Raw genomic sequence first — 9,790 nt, 5'->3', positions numbered from 1 at the left:
TTAGCAGTTCCTTCAGCTTCTTGTATTCCTTCCACTTTTGCATGCTTCCTTTGCATCCTCTGAGCTATTCCTGTCCTGTAAACCCTGAAATCACTTAACACACATATCACGGCATCGAATAGTAATAAAAGAGGATTAATATTAGCAAATATAAGGCCAAAGAAGCATGTTTTCAATCATAGCACAAAATCAAGAACGAAAACGTAAAACATGCAAATTGTATGAATAAGTGTGAGAATAATGGGTAAAATCCACTAGATTAAGCACAGGATAAACCATGAAATAGTGGTTTATCAGTGATAAATTAAAGACTATATTGCGACTAAAACATTTATAAGATATCTATCGATTTGTTGCTAGTTTAAAAAGAAATTGCGATGATATTTTGTGATAGTATTATAACTAATTGATTACATATTATTTCTTAGCAAGTTAACGACTACATCATAACTCTACTTTCTCATTTAAAATAGCTATTGTTTAGCGACAAAATTCTTATAAATTTGATTAAGGATTTTTAAAGATTAGCTATAGATTTGCTACAAAATGTGACAGATTTGCGATCATATTAGCAGATAACTTGCGACGAGTTAGGTTCGAAAAAATTTCTCGCTAATTAGCGTCAACTAAGCATTCCATTTTGTCTACGAATTTAGCTTGCATTTAGCGATGAGTCTGCTGTAGTAGAGTTTGTCGCTAATTAGCGACTAACGTTTAGTCTATTTCTTCTATGGAATTAGCTTTTACTTTAGTGATGGATTTGCGACTATCTATTCGGTAGCTAAAAAACTATCCGATGAATTAGCGACTGTTTTGTTTGCCTCACTGATTTGCGATTTGTAATTAGCGAGGAAAGCATTAGTTGCTACGCGATAGCTATTCCGTCCCAAATTATATTTTGCATCAGATTAGCGATGAGTTTACGACTCTTTTTGTGGTAGCTAATTGACCATATTCTTGTACTGGCGTCACCTTCTTTTTTTCAGCTTTTCACGTGTACGCGTGCCTGACGCGTACGCGTCGACTCCTCAATCTGCAACCCACGCGTGCGTGTGGACGACGCTTACGCGTCGCTTCTCTTCCCCAATTTCTTTCTTCTTTCTTCTCTCCTTTCTCCTCCTTTCTTCTTTCTTTCTTACTTTCTTCTTCTTCATTTCTTTAACTTCTCCTCCTTATTCTCTTTTATTCTCTTTTGTCTATTATATTTATATACATTCATTCATTGCATTACAACTTTGTCACTTGTTCTTATTTTCTTTTCTAAGTTTGATATTATATTATTGGTGTTGAATGTTCTTACTCAACTATTGTATATGTCTTGCATTGTTTTGGGTGCTTCTTGACTTGTTGGGTATTTATTCCACATGCCCTTTGCCTACATTATTTTCTCACTTACATGTTGTAGCTACCATGTAGTTGAGAACCTCATTATTATTTGGCATTAGCCCACCTATATTTTATTTGTTTTCATATCTTTGTTTATGGGTTATTCTTCTTCCTTTTTTCTCTTCTTTCAGGATGGCCACCAAGAAGAGAAATGGAAAACTTCTAAATGGAGCGACAACAAGTCCCGCTGCACAATCTTTGGAGAAAGCACATCAGTTGTAGCAACCCGTCCACTTGTACATCTTTGCATGCACCAAGGACGGTGCAATCTTTAAGTGTGGGGAGGTCGATACCGACTTCTGTAGGTAACAATTCCTTTTTCCAACACCAATTCTTACCCTTCTTTGTTAATTAGTTGTTGCATTGCATAATAGATTGCATGTGTAGTTAGTTGCTTGCATTTATGTCCTACTTAGTTGAAATGATGATTTCTTTTCAAAGAAATTATTTTTATAGCATTTCACTAATTTGAATCAAAAGTTTTGTTAAACTTTCCTGAAGAAATTTAATTTGGAACATGATTTAGAGCTCGAACACACAAAACCAGTGAGATTTTGAACCTATTAGATTGGTTGCATCTTATCAACCAATGTTTTATTATGGTGTGTGTTGTTCTCTCTAAATTGTGATCTTTGTCTTGCTTGATTCTATATTTCCATTGTTTGATATATGCATGCACTTATATGATTATGGCTTTTGTTTCACTGAGCTAACATACCCATATGGCCTTACCCTTTCATTATCCTTTGCAAACCAATGTTGAGCCTTTTTAACCCCATTTATTCTTTAATTTAACTCATCACTAACTCTAAGTGAAAAATAATAATGTCCTTAATTTGAATCCTTGGTTAGCTTAGACTAGTGAGAGTGTTCATGCTTTAAGTGTGGGAAAATTGGGTTTGGAAATATTTGGTTTGGGAATTGGGTGTTGTATATTTTTGGTGAAAATGTGAAAAAAATAGTTGAGCACATATTCTTGAATTCAATACCTTAATCATATTCATTGAGAAAAACAAAAGAAAAAAATTTAAAAAATTAAAAAAAGAGAAAAAGAAAAGAAAAAGAGCAAGCAATAAAAAGGGGACAAATGCCCCAAAGTAAATGGTCGTAGCAATGCAAGAGAATGGAATTCAATTAATTAGAATCCATCATAGATCTACTTCAAATGATTAAGAAAGAAGTTGAGACCCATTGATTCATGAAGGATCATAACATCTCCGATCCCTAATGAATCTCACCCATTGTTGTTTTTCATTTCAATTGCTTTGAATTCCTTATTTCCTTTGATTCCCAGCACCCAAAATCCCTTTACATTTCATGCAATTTATATTCTATTGCCATTTAAATTCTTGCTTTTACTTTCTTACCATTTAAGTTTCAGCTCTTTAATTTCTTGTCATTTAAGTTTTCGCTCTTTACTATTATGCAATTTACTTTAAGCTCTTTATTATTCAGCAATTTAGATTCAGCATATTTACTTTATTTGTTAATTACATTTTGATCATTCAATTACACAAAGTCATCAAATATTTGTTTGACTAGAGAAATCACTTAACTAAAATTGCTCAATCCATTAATCCCTGTGGGATCGACCTCACTCAGTGAGTTAGTACTTGACTGCAACCCGGTATACTTGCCGGAGGAATTTGTGTTGTGCAATTTCCACTCATCATCGGGTCACAAAGGTCCATGGATACTAAGCCTATCGCACAATCAATCTCTCTCCATTATAGCTCACTGTCACAGAATTCAAACACTACCCCTCGTGAGCATCAGCTTTTTCAGACTCTTTGAATATAAATCGAATTGTATATTCAAAGCAATCCAGCAACACGTGGTGCGTTGACAACCAGTCCAATCCTATTAGCAACAAGCCGGAAGGAACCTCGAGTTTAAGTACTACAAGTTGAGAAGTTGGTATATGCATACTCGAGTCACAACTAAGTCTTAACACTTTCAGCTCTAAACCCTTACCTCCGTCATACACTATGATGAAATGTAGTGTTTCTAGTACCATATAATGTAATTAGAATTTAATTAATGCTTTCAGGATTAACTCCACTCGGTGGTTAGGCTCCATTAGCATCTTGAGTCCTCTTGCGGGAGCAATCTCTGGAGATATGACCTGGCGCCCCGCACCTATAACAAAGACCTAAACACTTTCGGTACGGTCTATTCGGATGGAAACTTTCACACCTTTGGCACCTCACATCCTTTGAGTAAATCATCGTTTGTTTCCCTTTACCATCCCCCTAGTGGCTGCCACTCCTCTTGAACTTTTGGCCCCTTGATGCAAAGTTTCTCCCTTGATCTCCCCTAACAAAGGCTCGATGGTCACCCCTATCCAAGGCTTCCTTTCTCACACAATCCTCAACAATTCTGCTTTTGGATATCAGTTCAAAGAAAGTTCTAATCTCCATCGGTCCCACTGTACTCAGAATCTCACTCCGGAGTCCACTGGTGCACGAAATTGTGATGTCCAGGCTCGAACAATCCCTGGCAACGTGAGCAACTTGGTATGCGTAATCGTGATTACACTTTAATGATGTAAAATTCATGGCTCTTTCTTTCCCTGGCAATGGCGCCAAGAACATGGTGCCAATACCATGGTTCACAACTTCGATACAACTAACCAGCAAGTGCACTGGGTCGTCCAAGTAATACCTTACGTGAGTAAGGGTCGAATCCCACGGAGATTGTTGGTATGAAGCAAGCTATGGTCACCTTGCAAATCTCAGTTAGGCAGATATAAATTGATAATGGTGTTTTCGAATAATAATTAATAGAATAGGGATAGAAATACTTATGTAATTCATTGGTGAGAATTTCAGATAAGCGAATAGAGATGCTTTTCGTTCCTCTGAACCTATGCTTTCCTGCTATCTTCATCCAATCAGTCTTACTCCTTTCCATGGCTGGCTTTATGCAAGGGCATCACCGTTGTCAGTGGCTACATCCCCTCCTCTCAGTGAAAAATATGCTCACATGCTCTGTCACAGCACGGCTAATCATCTGTCGGTTCTCGATCATGCTGGAATAGGATTCACCCTCCTTTTGCGTCTGTCACTAACGCCCAACAATCGCGAGTTTGAAGCTCGTCACAGTCATTCAATCATTGAATCCTACTCGGAATACCACAGACAAGGTTTAGACTTTCCGGATCCTCTTGAATGCCGCCATCATTCTAGCTTACGCCACGAAGATTCCGGTTAAGAGATCTAAGAGATATTCATTCTAGCTTAATTCATGTAGAACAGAAGTGTTTGTCAGGCACGCGTTCATAAGGGAGAAGGATGATGAGCGTCACACATAATCATCACCTTCATCACGTTCTTGGGTGCGAATGGATATCTTAGAAGCGAAATAAGATGAATTGAATAAAAAACAGAAGTACTTTGCATTAATCTTTGAGGAACAGCAGAGCTCCACACCTTAATCTATGAAGTGTAGAAACTCTACCGTTAAAAATACATAAGTGAAAAGTCCAAGCATGGCCGAGATGGCCAGCCCCCTAAACGTGATCAAAGGATCATAAGGTAATCCAAAGATGTCTAATACAATAGTAAAGGGTCCTATTTATAATAAACTAGTCACTAGGGTTTACATGAGTAAGTAATTGATGCATAAATCCACTTCCTGGGCCCACTTGGTGTGTGTTTGGGCTGAGCCTAAGTGTTGCACGTGCAGAGGCCATTTGTGGAGTTGAACGCCAGTATTTGTGCCAGTTTGGGCGTTCAACTCTGGTTTTGGATCCTTTTCTGGCGCTGGACGCCAGATTTGGGTAGAAAGCTGGCGTTGAACGCCAGTTTACGTCATCTATGCTTGGCCAAAGTATGAACTATTATATATTGCTGGAAAGCCCTGGATGTCTACTTTCCAACGCAATTGGAATCGCACTATTTTGAGTTCTGTAGCTCCAGAAAATCCACTTTGAGTTCAGGGAGGTCAGAATCCAACAGCATCAGCAGTCCTTTTTCAACCTCTGAATATGATTTTTGCTCAAGTCCCTCAATTTCAGCCAGAAAATACCTGAAATCACAGAAAAACACACAAACTCATAGTAAAGTCCAGAAATGTGAATTTAACATAAAAACTAATGAAAACATCCCTAAAAGTAACTAGATTCTACTAAAAACATACTAAAAACAATGCCAAAAAGCGTATAAATTATCCGCTCATCACAACACCAAACTTAAATTGTTGCTTGTCCCCAAGCAACTGAAAATCAAATAGGATAAAAAGAAGAGAATATACTATAAATTCCAAACTATCAATGAAACAGAGCTTCAATCATATGAGCGGGACATATAGCTTTTTGCCTCTTGAATAGTTTTGGCATCTCACTTTATCCATTGAGGTTCAGAATGATTGGCATCTATAGGAACTTCAGATTTCGAATAGTGTTATTGACTCTCCTAGTTCAGTATGATGATTCTTGAACACAGCTTTTTTATGAGTCTTGGCCGTGGCCCTAAGCACTTTGTTTTCCAGTATTACCACCGGATACATAAATGCCACAGACACATAATTGGGTGAACCTTTTCAGATTGTGACTCAGCTTTGCTAAAGTCCCCAATTAGAGGTGTCCAGGGTTCTTAAGCACACTCTTCTTTTGCTTTGGACCTTGACTTTAACCGCTCAGTCTCAAGTTTTCACTTGACACCTACACGCCACAAGCACATGGTTAGGGACAGCTTGGTTTAGCCGCTTAGACCAGGATTTTATTCCTTTAGGCCCTCCTATCCACTGATGCTCAAAGCCTTGGGATCCTTTTTATTTGCCCTTGCCTTTTGGTTTTAAGGGTTATTGGCTTTTTGCTCTTGCCTCTTGGTTTTAAGAGCGTTTGGCTTTTTCTGCTTGCTTTTTCTTTTTCTTTCTATTTTTTTTCGCCTATATATATATATATTTTTTTTTTCTGCAAGCTTTGTTCTTTGCTGCTTTTTCTTGCTTCAAGAATCATTTTTATGATTTTTCAGATTATCGAATAACATGTCTCCTAGTCATCATTCTTTCAAGAGCCAACATATTTAACATTCTTAAACAACAACTTCAAAAGACATATGCACTGTTCAAGCATACATTCAGAAAACAAGAAGCATTGTCACCACATCAATATAATTAAACTAAGTTCAAGGATAAATTCAAAACTCATGTACTTCTTGTTCTTTTGAATTAAAACATTTTTCATTTAAGAGAGGTGATGGATTCATAGGACATTCATAACTTTAAGACATAGTTACTAACTACTAATGATCATGTAATGAAGACACAAACATAGATAAGCACATAACATAGAAAACGAAAAACAGAGAAAGTAAGAGCAAGGAATGAATCCACCTTAGTGATGGTGGCGTTTCCTTCTTGAGGAACCAATGATGTCCTTGAGCTCTTCTATGTCTCTTCCTTGTCTTTGTTGCTCCTCCTTCATTGCTTTTAGATCTTCTCTGATTTCATGAAAGATGATGGAGTGCTCTTGATGTTCCACCCTTAGTTGCTTCCAATAATTGTGTGGAAGAAATTGTATCCCCTGAGGTATCTCAGGGATCTCTTGATTTGTAGTCAAATGTTCTACCACTGAGCTATAGACCCTTGATGGAAGCTTTTGTCTTCCCTTTCCTCTTTCTAGAGGTTTCTCTGGCCTTAGGTGCCATCAATGGTTATGAAAAAAAAAACAAAAAAGCTCTGCTTTTTCCACACCAAACTTAGAATGTTGCTCGCCCTCGAGCAAAAGAAGAAAGAATAGAAGAAAAAGAAGATATGGAGGAGATGGAGGGATCTGTGTATGGATGTGAGTGGTGAATGGAGAACAGAAAGGATGGTCATGAATGGAGAGAGAGGGTGAGGTGGGTGGGGATCCTGTGGGATTCACAGATCCTGAGATGATCCTGTGGTGTCCACAGATCTTGAGGTGATCCTGTGGGTCCACAAATCCTGAGGTGTCAAGGATTTACATCCCTGCACCCATTAGGCATGTAAAATGCCCTTGCACACAACTCTGGGCGTTCAGCGCCAGGTTGGTGCCCATTTTGGGCGTTCAACGCCCCCTTGCTGCCATTTCTGGCGTTGAACGCCAGAACCATGCTTGTTCTGGGCGTTCAGCGCCAGGATGCTGCCCATTTTGCGCGTTCAGCACCAGAACCATGCTCTGTTCTGGTGTTGAACGCCAGGCAGATGCTCCTCCAGGGTGTGATTTTTTTTCTGCTGTTTTTGATTCCGTTTTCAATTTTTCTATTTATTTTGTGACTCCACATGATCATGAACCTAAAAAAACATGAAAAACAATAAAAATAAGAATTAGATAAACATTGGATTACCTCCCAACAAGCGCTTCTTTAATGTTAATAGCTTGACAGTGGGCTCTCATGGAGCCTCACAGATGTGCAGAGCTTTGTTGAGACTCTCCAACACCAAACTTAGAGTTTGACTGTGGGGGCTCTGGTTGACTCTGCTTTGAGAGAAGCTTTTTCTGCTTCCTCTCCATGGTTGCAGAGGGAGATCCTTGAGTTTTTAACACAAGGGAGTCCTCATTCCATTGAAGGACTATTTCACCTCTGTCAACATCAATCACAACTCTTGTTGTGGCCAGGAAAGGTCTTCCTAGGATGATAGATTCATCCTCTTCCTTTCCAGTATCCAGGACTATGAAATCAGTAGATATGTAAAGGCCCTCAACCTTTACTAATACATCTTCTACTTGTCCATAAGCCTGTTTTCTTGAGCTGTCTACCATCTCTAGTGAGATTTTAGCAGCTTGCACCCCATAGATTCCCAGTTTCTCTATTACAGAGAGGGGCATGAGGTTTATTCCTGAACCAAGGTCACACAGAGCCTTAAAGATCATGGTGCCTATAGTACAAGGTATTATGAACTTTCCAGGATCCTGTCTCTTCTGAGGCAATGTCAGTTGATCCAGATCACTTAGTTCATTGATGAACAAGGGAGGTTCAACTTCCCAAGCATCAATGCCAAATAATTTGGCATTCAACTTCATGATTGCACCAAGAAACTTGGCAGTTTGCTCTTCAGTAACATCCTCATTCTCTTCAGAAGAGGAATACTCATCAGAGCTCATGAAGGGCATAAGGAGGTTCAATGGAATCTCTATGGTCTCTAGATGAGCCTTAGAGTCCTTTGGTTCCTCAGAGGGAAGCTCCTTATTGATCACTGGACGTCCCAAGAGGTCTTCCTCCTTGGGATTCACGTCCTCCACTCCCCTTGTAGGTTCGGCCATGGTGCTTATGTCAATGGCCTTGCACTCTCCTTTTGGATTCTCTTCTGTATTGCTTGGGAGAGTACTGGGAGGGATTTCAGTGATCCTTTTACTCAGCTGGCCCACTTGTGCTTCCAAATTTCTAATGGAAGATCTTGTTTCATTCATGAAACTTACAGTGGCCTTGGATAGATCAGAGACTAGATTTGCTAAATTAGAAGCATTTTGTTCAGTGTTCTCTGTCTGTTGCTGAGTGGATGATGGAAAAGGTTTATTATTGTTAAACCTGTTTCTTCCACCATTATTAAAGCCTTGTTGAGGCTTTTGATCCTTCCATGAGGAATTTGGATGATTTCTCCATGATGAGTTATAGGTGTTTCCATAAGGTTCACCTAAGTAATTCACCTCTGCTATTGCAGGGTTCTCAGGATCATAAGCTTCTTCTTCATAAGAAGCCTCTTGAGTACTATTGGAAGCGGCTTGCATTCCATGCAGACTCTAATAGATCATATTGACTTGCTGAGTCAATATTTTATTCTGAGCCAATATGGCATTCAGAGTATCAACTTCAAGAACTCCCTTTTTCATAGGCGTCTCATTATTCACAGGATTCCTTTCAGAAGTGTACATGAACTGGTTATTAGCAACCATGTCAATAAGTTCTTGAGCTTCTGCAGGCGTTTTCTTTAGGTGAATGGATCCACCTGCAGAAGTGTCCAGTGACATCTTTGATAGCTCAGATAAACCATCATAGAATATATCCAGGATGGTCCATTCTGAAAGCATGTCAGAAGGACACTTTTTGGTCAACTGTTTGTATCTTTCCCAAGCTTCATAGAGGGATTCACCTTCTTTCCGTCTGAAGGTTTGAACATCAGCTCTAAGCTTGCTCAGCTTTTGAGGAGGAAAGTACTTGGCTAAGAAATCCGTGACCAGCTTATCCCAAGAGTTCAGGCTGTCTTTGGGTTGAGAATCCAACCATAATCTAGCTCTGTCTCTTACAGCAAAAGGGAAAAGCATGAGCCTGTAGACTTCAGAATCTACTCCATTAGTCTTAACAGTATCACATATCTGCAAGAATTCAGTTAAGAACTGAAAAGGATCTTTAGATGGAAGTCCATAAAACTTGCAGTTCTGCTGCATCAGAGAAACTAATTGAGGTTTCAGCTCAAAGTTATTTGCTCCAATGGCAGG

General features: G+C 39.0%; 1 non-coding gene across 1 annotated transcript; it reads left to right on the top strand.

The window, feature by feature from the left end:
- Positions 1-9,376: 9,376 nt before the first annotated feature.
- Positions 9,377-9,484, top strand: LOC148580378 (small nucleolar RNA R71). Its single transcript, XR_015898518.1, has one exon. It is a non-coding gene; the product is annotated as a small nucleolar RNA R71 (small nucleolar RNA).
- Positions 9,485-9,790: the final 306 nt, after the last annotated feature.

Source organism: Arachis ipaensis, chromosome B10 (assembly GCF_059453495.1).
Source record: "Arachis ipaensis isolate K30076 ecotype BB chromosome B10, ASM5945349v1, whole genome shotgun sequence".
Classification (NCBI taxonomy): domain Eukaryota; kingdom Viridiplantae; phylum Streptophyta; class Magnoliopsida; order Fabales; family Fabaceae; genus Arachis; species Arachis ipaensis.
The sequence above is the reverse complement of the archived record's forward strand: the minus strand, read 5'-3'. Positions and strand labels throughout refer to the sequence as shown.